Source organism: Choloepus didactylus, chromosome 11 (genome assembly GCF_015220235.1).
Source record: "Choloepus didactylus isolate mChoDid1 chromosome 11, mChoDid1.pri, whole genome shotgun sequence".
NCBI classification, from domain to species: domain Eukaryota; kingdom Metazoa; phylum Chordata; class Mammalia; order Pilosa; family Megalonychidae; genus Choloepus; species Choloepus didactylus.
In genome coordinates this window covers 54,576,355-54,591,780 of record NC_051317.1, presented here as the reverse complement: position 1 = coordinate 54,591,780, position 15,426 = coordinate 54,576,355, and positions in this window count along the sequence as shown.

Below are 15,426 nucleotides of genomic sequence, written 5' to 3'. Positions count from 1 at the left end.
ATCAAGAAAAAGGAATTTAAAGAAGTTAACAATTACAAATTATGTTCTGGGAGCTAAATGAGGTAGAATTGAGAAAGTGTGAAGTTTGCATTCCATTTTTAATGCTACTGTGCTTCTACTTTCAATGTTATTGTATTCATTTTTTTCTTAGTTATATATGATGGGCTTTTATAGTGATGTGATATTCCTTAATGTTATTGAGTTTCATTCTTCAACTCTTTGTTGCATTGATTATAATTGTGATAATAATTGATGATGGAGAACTAAATATACATTATCCATGAATTATTTGTATTAAGATATCTTCATGTAAGAATCATTGGACTCTAAGTCTCAGATAGTTATAAATTTCATAAATTAATCATGTTCCCATTTACACATTCTTTTATTTTTGTTGATATAATTTTATTTTAAATAACTGATTGATAAATGAGTCTTGCAGTTTTAAGGTTAGAGACAATTTATTGCCACTTCTTCTCACTTTAGATATATTACTTATTTGAAAAACCTAAATGCACCATAATTCAAAGTTAATTGTGGAGGTTTTTGTTAATTTATTTCAACTTATCATGGTCTTTGTGTTTATAAACACAAATATATTTCCTTGCATGTATTTAAGATATCAAAGTAGCCTTAAAAGCTTATAACAAATGATAGCTGTTTCACTTAGATTAATGCTCAACTATGACACAAAGAGTGTTTTATTAAATATTCATTTTTTTTAACAGTACTGATATTAGTGATTTAAGTTTGACCATTGAGTAATCAATTAAAGTAAAGCATGCTGGGTGAATGCTAAACCTAACACATTAATTTAATCTATCTTGGCTACTCCTGCTGTTTTAGAAATCATTTTTATGGTTACAAGGCATTTGTCAAAATTTCTAATAGAAAAACACCCCATGATGGGAAGGCCTTTACTAAATAAAGCTAAGATTTATAGATGATAAAAGTATTTATATTTAACTTTTACAAATTAAGTGAAATTTTTTCTAATGTCACAGAATGCATATTATAAAAATGAATTAAATACACTAAAATCTTTGTTTTTAATTATAGCAGAAAAAAGAATGTAGGAGGTTAATCATAAAAGATTATTATTATATGAGAAAAGCACAACATTTAATAAACTCTGTGACACACCAAGGATATTGGACAGGCAAGCCACACCCCACAGCCAGATAAGGTGGATTCTATCTGAATATCATATTTTCCTTTAGGGCTGGATCTTTTTGTATATTCCTGGCAAGTATTTGTTAGTATTTTAGCAGAAATAGAACAAGAGACTTCATAAACAATACAGTCTGAAACCTTAGGAAGCACTATTGCAAATCCTTGAAATAGTAACATAAATAAGAACTGTGGTAAAAATGTGCTGCACATTGCATAGATTAAAAAATGTATAAAATGTTCTTTCTCTGGCCCTTGTCAAGTAAAGAAGCTTAAATCTATTAATAAAATAAAAAAATCCTTGAAAAAGTTGACAGAGAATTAAATGCCTAAAAATAAGTTGTTTATAAAAGTAAATATAATAAATATTTCCAGTGATTTTAATTCTGTATAAGTTATTTACCCCAGCATTTCTGCATCTGGAAAGTGGAAGGATTGATTTTCAAAACTACTGTTGTCTTATTGGAGATTTTAATGTCTCTGTCATGACAGTTATAATGCTCTTGGCTCATAGTTCTTGATTTCCTTTGTAACTCTCATTATTTTGTAAACTTTAGCTGAACTCTCCATGGCCATCTCATGAAAATACTCCAGAATTTCATATATTTCATGGTCAACTACAGCCAAGAGTCTTTCAACATCACTGTACACTCACTGTTTTTTGATCTGGTTGGAAGTTATAGCCATCAAGCAGCTTACAACAAGTTTTATTTCCTTCCAAAATTACTTGAAGTATATAGTTAATGATTTAAATAGCCTTTTCAGTAGGACTCTGAATTCTCCCTCTTCTTTATCGTTTGTGTCAGCATAGCTTTCTCTAATAACTGAATATATATTTCCAGCAATCTGCTTCTGCTTTCTTGTATCAAGACTATTGTTCTTTAAACTGGAGGGGCTAATTGTTCACCGTTGTGCCGGTTTGAGTGTATTGTGTCCCCCAAATGCCATTATCTTTGTAGTCTTGTGTGGGGCAGAAGTTTTGGTGCTGGTTAGATTTGCTTGGAGTGTGCCCCACCCAGCTGTGGGAGATAATTTTGATGAGATGTTCCCATGGAGGTGTGGCCCCACCCATTCGGGGTGGGCCTTGATTGGTGGAGCTATATAAATGAGCTGACTCAAAGAGAGAAAAGAGAGTGCAGCTGGGAGTGATGTTTTGAAGAGAAGCAAGCTTGCTAGAAAGGAACGTCCTGGGAGAAAGCCGTTTTGAGGCCGGAGCTTTGGAGCAGACGCCGGCTGCCTTCCTAGCTAACAGAGGTTTTCCGGACACCACTGGCCGTCCTCCGGTGAAGGTACCCGATTGCTGAGGTGTTACCTTGGATGCTTTGTGGCCTTAAGACTGTAACTGTGTAGTGAAATAAACCCCCGTTTTATAAAAGCCTGTCCATCTCTGGTGTTTTGCATTCTGCAGCATTAGCAAACTAGAACAACCGTCTTTGTCTTGAGTGCTGTGTTAGCCACTGGAGTTTCATTCCTGAACATGGAGGGCACAATTTCTGCCTTCAGTAAAAGTCATTTGGGGAAGATAAATAAACATGCAATTGCAGAGGATTGTGAAAAGTTCTATGACGGGTTAAGTAAATAGAACAAATCAGAATGATCTAGCCAAGTCCAGGAAACTGGAAAGGTCAATTACAGCTTCCCACAAAAGGTGTTATGTGAGCAATATTCACTGGCAGCTCATAAAATCAAGTTATAAAACACAGCCCTAGTCAATTAGGCAAGCTTTGAGTAAAATTTCTCTCTTCCGTTATTTCTATGATTCCCTGATTCCATATTTCCATTTTGATAGTATCCCTAATAACTTATATCAACTTTAAACCCCCATTCATTTCTCAAATATTTGCTGTCTTGCGTCCTCTTTCCAGTGTACCACTGAAACTATTTTGGCAAAGATAAAAGTGTTCTTATAATTCTTGGATTATACAAATTATTGGAAGTGTTTTAGGTATGAATTTATTCATTCACAGATTGTTTACCTAAAAATAAATATCTAATATTTTAATGACAAGGACTTAAATTTGACCCAGAATTTTCCTAATTCTTCTTTTAATTCACTGATTATTCTTTCCTGATCCCCTTAACTTCCTTCCTTTCTTTTTACTTCTAAATACCCAATGCTTTCCACTACTTATTTTATAAAATTGACCCTTTAATCAATACCTATAACCCAGACTTTGTTCTAAATTTCCAGGCCTTTATTTCCAACAGCTGTCTGCTGGATCTCTCTACTTTGATGTCTACTAGATATCACACAGTTGGCATGATTGAAACTAAATATATATGTAAGTGTGCTATATGATATATAGTATTGTATAAGCTATACATATATATGCTTGTGTATTTATTCATTTATCACTTATTTATTATCTTTTCCCACCATAACAGCAATAAGATTAGAGAAGTTTGTCTATTTTATTTTTTTAACTGATATAACCCCAGGGTCCTTAGTGAATAGTTTGTAAGGTAAAATTGTGTGTTTCTGCTTTGAAAGAGATAGAAGGTTGAGAGGATAAGGTAAGCAATACATAGGATATACTTTCTTTGTCTATCACCTTATATTTGGAAGTCTGATTAAAAAAAACCTGAGAAAATAAAAAGGAAATATTTTTTTAACACCATAGCAAGGAATTTCCTAAATTGAAGGATGTTCATTTTCATAATAGAAAAGTCTCCCTGCTTCAAAGAATAATAAAATAGACTCAGTCCTAAACAAGTCTTCATGAATTATCATTGCACTATTTGTAAAGGAAAACATCTTAAGAACATCTGGGGTGGGAGTAGGTTATGGTAAAAAGTTTCCAGATATTGCTGAATGTTTTCCAGGGCAGGGGATGGTCAAGTGGGGCAAAATCAGCCCCATTTGATAACTACTGATTTTAAAATAAATATGTGAAATATAGTATATATACATATGGGAGTATATAACCATATTGATATTTTAATATTCTAATTCCTCTTATTTAATGGGATATTTTAAAACAATTCTTTACTGAATAATACTTTCTCTTCTGACTTGGTCTTTATTTAATTTCTCTTTCCAATATTACAGTATTGCTGATCTTCTCTGTGTCTCCTGTGTGCCTTGCTCCTTCTTCCACCCCATCTGCCAGAGCTGTGTTTGGTGGTTTTCTTCATTAGGACTCTGGTGACTATGTTCAGAAAGTCACTTATAATAGAACTGCTTTGTTCAAGTCATATTTTACCTACCAGGTCCTACTCAAGGATAGATGAAGAAGCTTTGCTTTGCGCAAAAAACATCAATTTCTCTTCCTTTGATTTAACAGTGATAAAATGCTCAAGGAACAAGCATAAATTCTAAATTTAGATTATAGGTTATTTAATGCTTATTCAAAGCCTGTTATGATGAAACTGCAGAATCTTTGATTACACATGATCTTTTGAAGGCTCAGATTTCAGTATAAATATTGAAATAAAGCCCAAAGCTAGCATCTCTTTTAAATGCACATTTATATCACTTTTTACAGCAATTCAGTGGAGTGATTGGATGATTGAATCATTTACCATTCATGTGAAATGAAAATGTAAGACTATAGTGTGGCCCACACATTTGCACAGCAAAATGTATATTTTGACATCTGAATATCTAAGGCATATATATTCATTTTAATTCGATGACATAAACATGCAAGCTTCAAGTACTCAGCAGAAAAGTCTATGTCTTTATTGCTATTTAGCATATTCCAGAAGTTCATCTATCTCTAATAATAAAAAAAGATACTTTCCTTAAGTTCTCTAAATTTCTTCTCTGTGTTCCTAGATTTTGTCCATATATGCTTTAGAATTAGTTTAAAAATTTATGCAGAAATGCCTACTGAGATTTTTGCTGGGATGGGATTGCATCTACAGATCACTTCCTCCTATGTCCTGACCTGCTGCCCATTAGCAACTCCAACCTAGAAGTGTGATAGCAATACTAAGGCTACATATTTCCACAGACATTCTTCAGCCTCCTCTTCGTGCAGCAGGATGTATATGGCTTCCCAGATTCCCCTTCAATTTCTGACTCATCTACTTATACCAGGGTAATGGAAGACTTGCTACTTTTTTTTTTTTTTTTTAATTCTTCAACTTTTTGGGCCTGTACTTGCCCAGGTTCTGCCAAATTTGGGTAAGTTTTATAAATTCTATTCCATAATATTCACACTTATCAGATTCCCTGAATAAACCTTGCCTGATATAGTTATTAGTACTAGAGCTGTAATGTTGCTGTGCAAAATCTACAGTATTTTACATTGCATTGGCTGTGGAGTAACAGTTAGTGGAGGTTGGAAAGCTAATAAGAATATCGTTATTGGAGGCTGAAAACAAGGTGCACCATATTAGTCTGGAAGAATTTTTTGCAACACTGTGTCTATTTACGTGGAAGGTGGAAAATGTATTTAACCCACTACTTGTTGGTTGGAAAATAAACCTATGCGTCATTCTCAGCTTCTCCACCAGTAAAAGAATTCTCAAGTAAAGAAGGGCCTCAAAGAGAAAAGATAAAAATCTAAGGCACTACCAGCAAACTTCAAGGTCAAATCAAAGTTACAGATTGAAGATTCTTTATTAAACATGAAAAAAAAATAAGGTGCTGCCTAATAGATTCCCATAGCTATTCAAAAGAGTATAAATAATATTTAGCATAGTATTTTGACTCACAGCCCAGAGAAGATAGCGGTCTATTTCAAAAATTTTTGTGGTGTGATTTTTGTCTAATGAAAAGAATCCCAGTAAGATTCATAAGAAATCCACAAAAATTTTTAGGAGAATTGTATGGCTATTAGTATCACTAGTCTGGACTAAAGGGAACAAAGACACTTCAACATGAAAAGAAGCCTCTGGGCCCCAGAAGGTTTAATAGGTGTGAAGCAGACTGAGGAAACTACCCAGCTGGATCATAAGCCTTTTCTTTACGGGGAAGAGGAAAAAAAAAAAAAAAAAAGCAAAAACAAAGGGATGGATAAGAAGGTAGAACCAAGAACACAGAGTTTGGAGTCAAGTATCTAAGATAACTATACCCAAGGATCAGAACTTGACCCTATTCAATGTTCATTACCTTCCTTGAAACAACAGCAACAGGAAACAGGTGCCTGGCTCAGTTTCAAAGTTGCTATGGAGTATACCCACTATGTGCCTTCTGATTCACAATTTCTAAAACTTCAGGAGTACTTTCTGCAGATATCTCTTCCTTATTTGTATTTGGCTGAATGGTAGCCCCCCAAAAGATACGTCTTCACTCAAATCCCTGTGTCTTCTTATTATTATCTTATTATGTTAAAAGAGTGAATATTACTTTATGTGGTAAAAACTGGGAATAAGTTAAGGATCTTGAGAGGAGAGGCTTATCCTGAATTTCCAGGTGGGTCCCAAATCCAATCACCTGTATTCTTACAACAGAGAGGCAAAGGGAAGTAAGAGAAAGATACCTAAAGGAGAAGGCAATGTAAAGACAGGGAAGAAAAAGAAGCACTCACAAGCCAAGGAAGCGTGACAGCCACCAGAAGCTGGAAAAGACAAAGAACAGATTTTTCTCAAAAGCTCCAGAAGGAATATGGCTCTGCTGTATTTGGAAATTCTAGCCTCCAGAACTATGAGAGAATAAATTTCTGTTGTTTTAAGCCATCAAATTTGTGGTGTTTGTTACAGAAGTCCCAGAAAACTAATACCCTCTCTCACATTAATATTGAAGTTGGGGAGGTTTTACATAACCTATCTTTTTTTAGGACACTGAGGAAATGTATCCAAAGATCCACACACAAAGGCTTGATTTAAATGATTACATCTGGTACCTCATGCCTAAGCTTGTGTCATAGTTGAATGGGAGTTTTGATGTCTTGAGTATATTTTACAAATGGAAATTATGTAAATTTTTTTTAGTCAGAGGGATGGCTATAGTGAATTAAAGATGGCCCCAAATTCTTGGTCACTCTTACCAACTGGAGTTGGAATCCATTTCTCCTCCTTTTGAATCAGACCTAGCTCTGGGACTGCTTTGATAAAGTGAATGGAGTAGATGTGTTAACATATCACTTCCAAAACTGGATCTCAAGAGGCATGCAACTTCTGTTTTCATTAGCCTAGAATACTCCTTTTTGGAAGCCAGTTGCCACACGGGAAACCCAAATTCATGTTAGAAAGAGTGGGAGACCACTTGACAAAAGGACTACAACCTTCCTGGACATCACAGTGCCTTCCAAGCTTGTTACTGAATAAATCCCCATGAAAGCCATCTTGGACATAGGAGCAAAAAGCAAGTTCTTGTCAGAAGAATGACCCCAGCTGAGCTCTAGCTAACCCATGGAAGTAAGAGGAACACATTGCTGTACATTTAAACTGTTTTGAGATAGTCTGCAATGAAACATTCAATTATTGATGCTAATAAATCACATAAATACTATTTAAATTTTCTTTGCACACAGTCAGGTTATCTGTGAAGAATGACAGTTTTATGCCTACCGTTAAAATTCTAGTACCCATTAATATTTTATCATCGTCCAGGAACCCTAGCACAAGCCCATAGTGGGAGTCCTTCTCTCATTCCCAACCTCAAGAACAATATTTTCATTATTTAAGCATTATGTATGATATTTGCTAAAGAGATTTTACAATTATTTCCTTTTCTTGATTCTATTGATACAATCATAAATTCAGCTATTGTATTGTTCTTGTTGCTTTGAAGATAATATGCCTTTGTTTCTGTTTCTGCTTTTATTTTTCCTTTCTCTGATTTCTGGCAGTTGCTATTAAATATCCTGATGTTGTATTATTTGCATTTATTCTGCTACAGATTATAGCACTTCATGAATCTATGCCTTGTTATCTTTTGTAGGTTATGGCAAGTTCTTTTTATTTTCTAGGATAACATTTTCACATGTTAGAATTTTTTTCATGCCCCTTATGTCTTTGACACTGTTTTATGTATTTTTCACCTTTTTTCTTCTCTGTGATTATTTATATTTGCCTCTGACCCCCCTTCAAATTTACTAATCCTGTCATTTGAGTACAATGCTATGAAAATTATCTATGAAGTTCTCAATTTTTCATTTATTCTAGAGTTGTCAGTTGATTATTTTTATACTTCCCATGTGTCCATTGAAATTGTCCATCTTTAATGAAATTTCTTGTGTATATTAATCACATACATATTAAAATCCATGGCTTGGAAGTTCTACTTGTGGTAATGGATGAGTAGTTTGTATTGGGCCAATTACTCTGCCATTAACAACTATAAACTCTGGACAAGAAAAAAATAATAAATATTTCTAAAGCCCTGGTTAACACAAAATGAGGCAGGAACTGCAGAAGAGTCTAATTTGGAAAAAATATAACTACCATTGAATTATGTTTTGCTTTGATTTTTTTTTTTTTTAGTTGTTGTTTTACTGAAAATTTGTATAAAAAATATAGGTTCCCATATACACCTTCCCCATTATTAACACTTTGCCTTAATGTGAAAACTTAATTACAACTGATAAAATAATATTATTGTAATTGTACTAATATCTGTCTTCCATTTTTTTACATTATACTGTGTTATAAAGACCTATGTTTTTTTAAAATGTTTATTCTAGTAAATATATACAACCTAAAATTTTACCTTTTAACTACTTTCAGGTATAAAATTCAATGATGTTAATTACACTCACAATTTGTGCCACCATCACCACCATTCATTACCCAAACTTTTCCATTATCCCTTCCTATTCAACTTCTCTTTTAAGGAAACAAAGGTAAGGGGACATCAGATAAGGATGTGTTCCCTACAAGCTTGCAGTTGAGTCAGGGAGACAGTAGCATACAATCACACACACACACACAAACACATACACAATGTGAAATGACAAATGTAATATGTTAAAGAGGGTACTGGATGCAATAAAATCATAGAATAAGAGACTGAACCTTGTTATGGAAATAGGATGCTTTTTACTGAGTATGTGTGTGGCGGATTGAACTGTGTACCCCAGTTTGGAAATATTATTGTTCTCATTCTGCATTCTGGCAGATGAGCATCCATTGTAAATGGGATTTCTTCAAGATGTTATTTCAGTTAACTTGTGGCACAACTGAATTGGGTTGGGTTTAAATTCAATTATTGGAGTCCTTTATAAGCAGAATGAAAGTCAAATGGAGGAAGGCCATAGAGAGCCTTTCCTGGAGTAGAAAGGAGAAGACATTGCCCAGTGCATTGCCATGTGAGGAAAAAGCAAAGGATCTCCAAAGATTGCCCACCTCCTTACCAATGCCAAGAGGAAGCAAGCCTTCTAACCTCTGATCCGTGAGCCAATAGCTTCCTGTTGTTAAGTTAACCCCTTTTATTGTATTTCTTTTAGCAGCTAGAAAACTAAAACAATGTGAATGACTTGTATGATCTATGATTCAAATTTAACCAAGTTGAGACAAGAGAAATCACCTATCTAAATAGAAGTATGTATAAAAGCCACTGGGAGAATGGATCCAAGAATTTGAAAGAGGACCAATGGAGCCAGAGTGAGAAAGCAAGGGAAAAGGCAGGAGGAGTATGTAGGGCCCAGACCCAGAGACCCTGGAGGACAGGTTAAGAATCTTTCTTTTTAGCCCAAGGGCAGCTTTAACTTAACTTAGAATGACATTTGTTTTGTGAAATGATTTTTTTTTTTCTTCAGTGAAAATAATGTTAAAAGGGACCAAAATAGATGGGTTTAGAAAGTTCTTTCAATTAGATTAGGTGGAAGCTGATGACAATTTAGACTATTGTGATGGATACAGAGATAAGTGCAGATACTATAAATATTTACAAGTTAGAAAGCCCTGTCTTGGTCATATAATTCTAATAAAGTTTGAGGAAGATTAAGATCATAAGAATATGTCCTACATTTTATATCCTGACAAAACCAATACCCTTTAACTGAAACAACCAGAATATTTTACCATTACTTATGATTTGAAATTGGGCTTTTAACTTAGCTGTCCCCTAATTAGAATATGTGTGTGAATGTGTGTGTAATTGTATCATAAATGTTTAAAGCACTAAACCAACTAATATTTTATATTTTAAAAATATGAGTAATCCAATAATTTAAAAGTATACATTAAAAAATTGAACATTTATCCCAGGGGAAAACATTAAAAATACATTATTAAATTGAAAATATTCTTGAATTTGACAAAACTAATGCTATTTCACCAGTGATCAGAATAAATTTTTAAATAACTAAAATTTTGGAAAATGTTACTGTCTATTTTGAGTGTTTGAAAAATGAATACATTCATGATTACACTATAAATTCTAGTGATGTTTCAAGCATATTTATGATAATAAGTGAGTCAGTCTCGAGTTTCTTTTACTTTAGAGATGACATAAATTTAGTTTTCTAGGTTTCCTAAGGACAAAATTATTAAACAAGCAGAGACTATTTATATTCCAATATTCTCAAATTTTAACTGCAAATGTTGTTTATAAATGACCTTTTTTCTCTAATTGGGGGACAGTGAGCTTAAATATCAAACTCCTTATTTTAAATTTTAAAGTCTATTTAAATGACTGAATATAGTGATGTCCACAGAGAATCTTCATGTAAAATACTTATTTCTTGATGTTAAGTTCTGCCCTCAAATTGTTGTTTTACATCATATTCATGGAAAAGACCAGAAGGAATTACTGCAAAAATGATTGTGTGGCTGAATTGTTTTTTTTTAATTAAAAATTGGAGAAGTTCTACAAAAACCTGTAGTCCAGGCTGTATTTAAAAGTCCCAGTCTTTGAGTCCACATAATTGCCATATTTAAACAGGAATTTCCTTCAGTGTATTTTTGGCTACACTATGTGTGCATCTCATGGTGGGTGAATTCATAATGCTAGTTTTTGTTACATGAAGAATGAGGCCAAGGTTTAGCCAAGTTTCATTTATTGTTATATTTGTATTAAAAAAAGCAGTACATATTTATATAAAAAACTAATCATATTTTTTCACATAGACACACAATCACCACATAACACACAGCAAACAAACCTATTGCTAGTAAAAGGTTCAGTTTTCAAATTAAAAACCAGAATTAGTTGGCCCATAAAAAATATCTAATTATATATTATATATGAAAACCATAAAACATACTTTATCTTGAAGGATTGTATATATATATATAATTTGGTTGATTAAATTTGTCTTAATTTTAAAATCTTGGGATACAATTGTGGGATTAATTTGCTATCACAATTAATTCAATTATTTTTTTCTTTCCAATTATTTGATATATGAAAGATATGGCTTGACTACTAGATTATGTGATTACACTGTGCATGAAACATTTGGGAAGTTTTTCACATCATTTTAACTTTGGAAACTTTAAAAATCAGAAAAAAAAAATCTGATACCATACCATGATTTAAAATATGTGATTTCTCTGTAATAGAATGTATTGTCATTTTGATAGAACTTTATCTAATCTAATGATATATAAGTAATCAGTGTGGGAAGATAGAGAAATATCTATTGGTCCATTTAACAATTTTCATAACATCAAATTCAAAATATACTGTCCCACTGTCCTTAATACATAGAAAATTAAAATGTAACGTTAAACAACATAGAAAATTTATGTCAGAGTCATTTGTATGTAGCATATTTATGAAAAATAAATATTATTAGCATTTATATAAGTATATTTATTATTTTATAATAGAACATTTTAACTTTTGTATTCTGATTTCATAAGATATTGGTCCATTTTTTAATGAGGGAAACACCAGTCTCTTGGCTCTCCCTTATTTGTGTGTCAGAGTCAGCATGAGTTACAGTCATTGCAATCAACCCAATTTACACAGAAGAGTAAGTTTCTCATTGGTAATTGTGTCTCCACTGGATCTGCAGCCAGACATGTGGATTGGGTGGCCTATGCTTGTTTGCTGGTTTCCAGTTATTTGCCAGATCACTGGAAATTTGGTGGGGGGGTGGGGTGGGGTTCTTGATTGTTTTCTTCCTTTCCTGGGGTGGTGATGTTTTATTTATTCTCAGTTAATGCTCTTGCCCTACTATTCTTGAAATTAAGAGTTAATTCTAATTCAGACAAAAGGAAAGCTTCTCTGGAAGCATTTCAATTATTTCCAAGTGCCTCTCTAGCATATAAATGCTAAACTGTGACTTTCCCATTTATGGGCTGTGAGAAATAAACAGCTGGGATAAACAGCAGGTGTTTCAAGATATTTTATTTCTCAGAAGTTTAAGCATATGTCATAATGATGGCATTTACATCATAATATATGTTGCTTCATACAGCTCTGCAGACACATCAGAATCTGCACAAATAGCTGTAAAATTTCAGAATAGGAAGAGTTTATTAAACATAATCCCATTTCCTTCATATTCCAGAATTTCAACTTTTATTATTAACTATGCAACTAAAGAAATTAAAGTCCCGAAAACTTAATTGCTTTCCTTAAATTTTAGTTTTATTTTAACTTTTAGAATGATCTAATATGCCATGACATAAGCATTTACATTTTCTGTTGTATTTTCCTTTCCTCAAAATCTTGTCTTTTGGCTTCCTAATATTTAATCAATGACATGTATCAATTCATAGACAGAAGACATACTGCTTAAAGTCACACAAGGTATTAGATGGGGTTCCAAAAGCAGAGGGGCTTTGCATTTTCACTTGGACCCCTAGAAGTTTGCCACGCAGGACGGTACTGAGGGATTCTGTAGTACAGAAGAAATGGTGAAATGCAGTAGTGATTCTGAGCTGTCTTTCTGTCTTTCAACAATCTATACGTATTTGGGAAAAAATCCAGTTTTCACAAGCCCTGAAGCTGGAGAACAGGAAAACCAGGTAAATGTCTGGTTGGGAGTTTGCTAGTGGGGTCACGGTAGTGGGGTGAGTGACCCACATAAATTTGCCTGGATGAGGACCAAATGAGAGTAACAGCCTGAGCTCTGGGTTAGATAGATAATTTTAGGGGAAGCCAGAATGGGTTCAAGTCACTAAGAGTGGAGTTAGAAGGTCGTGGAATTGTCAAAACTGCAGACCATGACTTTCTAGGCCATAGCATTCATCAGTAGATGACAAGACAAAGCCATACCAACCGTTTGCAGTAAATGAGCAGCAGCTCCCCACTAGTGCAAGGACTGCTGTTCTGGAGCAAACACAAATGCATGGCTAAGGAAACCAGCCTAAAAACATTTCCTATCATATTCTGAGACACTAAATGTTTCCCTTTAAGAAGCCATTATTGGAATGAGAAGGAAAACCAGGGGAAACTGCTCTCGTAGGGTTTCTTATCTGCTCTGTTGGCAGATCTATAAACTTGGAAATGAAAAAAATATCTTAATCACTTGTGCTGTTTTGGATCTGTTATGTACCCTGTGAATGACTATGTTCTTTTAATCCACCCTCATGGGGTCAGACCTATTGTGGGTGGGATCTTTTGACTCGGTTGTTTCCATGAAGATGCGACCCACTGCATTGTGGATGGGACCTATTGATTAGATTATTTCCATGGATATGTAACTCCATCCATTCAAGGTAGGTCTTAATTTGTTTACTGGAATCTGTAAGAGAGCTCAGGGTGAGAGATAGAACAAATGCATTTTTCTCAAGCAAAAATATAAATGTTCACAAATGTGAGCACTGTACATTTCTTGAAAGGGTGGACTATATCCCCTTCTAGTTAGTGAGTCCTGCAACACTCTACACCTATACTGAATTCCCAGGGTCACTGTAAATACGCAAAACTCACTCTGATAAGATTATATAGCCTTTCCCAGGAGCAGCAGTTGTACAGTAAGAATTGAAGACTTAAGTGAAGATCGTAAAGGAACATATACAATAGAAGCTAAACATTCACAATCCTGCAAGCTATTGTGAGTGGAAAATCACCCATTGAAGTGGCAATTTTTAAACTAATCCTCTAATCACATTTGTAATATTTGGAATAGAGAATTCTCTAATATGCTGAATAGAGAATAGTATTATTAAGCATTATAAACTTTATTCCAAAATGATTTTTGTCTAAAAAGGGGAAGTGCATGCAATTTGTTAGCTATTTTTACTGATTAAAAATGTGCACTGCAAGAAATTTGACTTCTGTAAGCAACATCTGAATATATTAATAAATGCTAATTATATTCAAAACTAATCCACACATTTGTCCCAGATATTAATGATTATATGCATATAACTAACATGAAGTACAACAAAATATTTTTATTGGACTTATCCAACGTGAACCTGTCATCGAGGGCCCTTCACTAATATTTTCAGTCATTATATAATAACTCTTTACATGAAAAACATTGATCTCAAAGACAGAATTTATAAAAATGAAGGTATTCAAATCCATACTTAATTTTTATAAAGCTGAAATTTCTAGAGGACATTGTATCAATACCACCAACTTTTGCTCATGGTTGTCCACTCTCTATTCATTTATCTCTCCTATATTGGATCTTCTAAAGCTAGTACTGTAATAAAAGTGTTTCTTTTTCCTAGCTACAGGCACCTATTTACTAATGATATTCTTTATTTCATGTGTTGACTTATCTTTAATGAAGAATTTTTTTAGTGATCAGAGTCAATTGAAAGGGTAATCACTGGACAGTTTCTTCCTTGAAATATCAGACTTGTGGTAATATATGTATTGGGAATACCAGCAAGTAAATACGGAGATTTTCACAATCTATTAGAAGTTTGGAAAATAAGGAATCAGTGAAATCTTGCATAAGTAGTGTATTTGGTATAGAATTTGCAACTATTAAAAAATTATTTAAGCTTGACTAAGTAACCTTAGACTCCTGTTCTGCTCATAACTAGCTGTGTCATTTTGGAAAATTACTTAAGCCCTCTATCTCTATTTCTCATTTGTCTCTGCTATAACATGGAGATGACAGGTGTACCATTCATGATAATGAGATTTTAAAGAATGGAGTCTGGCATATTGTAAATGTTAGCTAAATTTAAGCACAAGAAAATAAGCTCCATGACAGCTGGAATTTTGTTTTTGTTGTTCACTAATATTTCCCTAGTACCTAGAACATGACTGACATATAAGTATTCACTGATTGTATGAACTGATGAAATGTGGAGTAAAAGCAAATTTTATTCTAGTTATGTATTATATTATTTCTCAAATGTTTAATTTCATGAAACAAGCATCTTAAAAAAATAATGAACATGTGATTTGACTAAAAAAGCAGACTTCCTGGAATAAAATGATATAAGGAAAACATATTTGTCACTACCATTTAGCACCCTTTAATGTATTCCCTGAACATGGTA